At 30.1% G+C, this 2,829-nt stretch overlaps 1 long non-coding RNA gene across 1 annotated transcript; it reads left to right on the top strand.

Annotated features, from left to right (window-relative positions):
• The first annotated feature begins 582 nt into the window (after positions 1–582).
• On the top strand, positions 583–1,867 carry LOC130663546 (uncharacterized). The gene is made up of 3 exons (XR_008989215.1): positions 583–709; positions 785–1,367; positions 1,777–1,867. It is a non-coding gene; the product is annotated as an uncharacterized LOC130663546 (long non-coding RNA).
• Positions 1,868–2,829: the final 962 nt, after the last annotated feature.

Genomic DNA, 2,829 nt, shown 5'->3' with positions numbered 1-2,829 from the left:
ATAGTTGCTTAAAACCGATGTGCTCGTATAAGGAAGCCACCACCGTAGCTGCTGCTGCAACCTCGTTTCTCTTCTTCTCTTCTCTATATCGTCCTTTCGCGTTCACACACTGAGATAACGCTTTGCTTGGCGAGAAGAGAAGAGACCAGCCTCGACGTAATCGCTAAGTCCGCCCGGGACTCTCACGCGATAAATATTCAAAGCACTCCGGGAAAACCCGGGCTTCCTTCCTCTCTGTCTTTCTTCATATATTTTTCTCTTGCTTACTCCCTTTTACTTATTCCTTAAATATTTCGCATGGTCATTATTATTTTTCATTTGTTTAGTTTTCTGTTAATTTTTTATTTACAGGCTAAATTGAATCATTCGAGTTGAGGTTTTCTTTTGCTTTTGTTGTTTTATTTTTTATTTTTAGCTCATATAACGTGTATCAAAAATTTATGAGTGATGAATTTAAATTATAGTTTAAATCAGATTGCAACAACTACTGTAAAATTAAAGAAAAAAAAAGTTTATTGATAAAATAGCCGTTGCCACAGTAAATAATCTATACGTAAAATGGTCGCTTCTTTGCGATATTTAATCTGATGTAAAACAAAGTTTGTTTGATGGTTTCATAGTAGTAATATGATCAAGTAGTTACACTAAATTTAATAGCATTAATCTGATCAAGTGAATGAAATCATGTTGGTTCACTGAATTTTATCAAGTTTGTATATTTTTTTATCCTACCGTAGATACAGAAAGATTAAGTAATTAATGTATAATATGATTATCTGTTTAGCTAAAATAATGATTAGAGTGGACGCAATTATATTTATCATCAAATTTTTTTTAAATACTCAATCGAATAGTTGCTATAAATTTTTTAGTTTAAATAAATATGTAAAATAATGAAATGTTTTAAAACGAAAAGCAGGTAATGTTTGTTTCAGTACAAATTTAAAATATTTTTGACAACAGTGGGAAGAAACGTTATAAACTAAATCTAGAGACTGATGATCCTTTGTCTAAGCATGCATCTGTAAAACAAAAAAATCTGGCCAACGGTGAAGAAGACAGGAACGTTGATTGGTCGTTGGACACCGTGTCGTTTCATCGTTGGCCATCTAGAATTTTTGCATTACAATTAATCCACCAGCTTAATAGCCTTCATTTCAAACACCTGGTACGGCCACTGGCCTCTAGGACAATGAGACATCATCTTAGTTCTCATTGGGGATAAAAACCAAAAGACCAAAAAGAATATCCAGGCAAAGTGACCTGCATCTCTCGAAAGGACACAGCATCCACACTCTCTATCATCGTTATAAGAACAAGGGGTGCGAGCCTGAGAATAATTTTAGAAGAATACTCATCACTTTAGGGTTGTTTTTCAATCGTAACAATGAAATGTCCAATCTACTTAACATAATTAACTTATATCAACATTAAACATAAATCTTTTATTATTATAATTTTTTTTTAAACTGATAGAAGGACTTTTTAGCATTAAAAAATATTTCGTAATATTTAAGGAATCATTACTTTGACGTCATTTTTTTGTATTAAACAAATATCTCTTACTATTTAATATTAAGAAATAATTTCTAAGAAACGATGTCTAACATATGATTTCTTAAATATTAAGAAATCATTTTAAATGTTAAAAAATCGTTCTATCAGTGTACAAATTATAAATAAGATTTATTTAATGTTAGATATAATTCAATTGTCTTGTAAACATAAAATTGAGATAAATTTTATTACAAACTATAATAACTTTAAATTACTTAGAATCAATCAACAATCACTCGGATCATTTCGTGATGTAGAAAATCGGTGGATCGTGATGGGGCTTTGGTTGATGATAATAATGAGACGTCTTGATCATTAAATATATAAGAAACAAAGATATCTCGTAAAAAAAAAAATTAAAAAAAAAGTTAATAAATAAGACATGGAAGAAAATAAAAATGTAAAATTAGATGAGAATCAATTGCGATCTTTTTCAGAGCACAAACCGATTAAAACACCGATCAGCCGGCCTCCGAGCTTGACCTCACGTTCGTCGTTCAGTTTTCTGACCCCAACGGTCGCCACGATTACACGCTCGTCAACGTTAATGACAGTATAATGATCCCGCGGCTTACATGACTTAGATCCACGCAAGGTGACGACCGGATAGCAGATTTATATGACTGATGGTCAACGCGCGACCAGTGGACACTGTGTGGTCAGAGGGGAAAAATATCCTTATGAATATATATATTTATATATACTTGACTCTTTTATACTAATCCTGATTAATTGCCGAACACATATGCTCCAACTAAACAAGATATTTGTTTTACTTAAGTACAAGTGAATAAAATTATCTTGTCTCATAAGTTTTAACCTTTATAACTTTATAGTTTTTTAAAACTACATATTTTATTTTCAACTAAGTAATGCAATTATTTTTTTGCGATTTTCATTTTTTTACATTAACATAAGATTTATTTACATATTTGAAAAAAAAGAAAATTGAAGCATGATAACTTAATCCTTAATATTGAATTATATTAATTATAAGTACAAAAATTCTTTGTGATATTTATATATTTATAATTATTTAAAAAATTGTTGAATATTTGCTAGCTGCAATTATACGCGGAGAATAATTTATGGGAACAATTGTTAATAAATCATGGGAATGTTTCCCATATTGTAAACGGAGAAAAAAAATAACTGTTGATATGCAATATGACATGGCTCTATAGTAGCTACATGACTTAGTTTCGTTATAGTCATAGGACTTGCCCTTATTAAAATTAAATTTAATCATTATTAAGTCAATTAATAATAATT

The sequence above is a fragment of the Microplitis mediator genome, chromosome 2, assembly GCF_029852145.1.
Source record: "Microplitis mediator isolate UGA2020A chromosome 2, iyMicMedi2.1, whole genome shotgun sequence".
NCBI classification, from domain to species: domain Eukaryota; kingdom Metazoa; phylum Arthropoda; class Insecta; order Hymenoptera; family Braconidae; genus Microplitis; species Microplitis mediator.
Note: the sequence above shows the minus strand (reverse complement) of the source record. Positions and strands in the feature narration are given on the sequence as shown.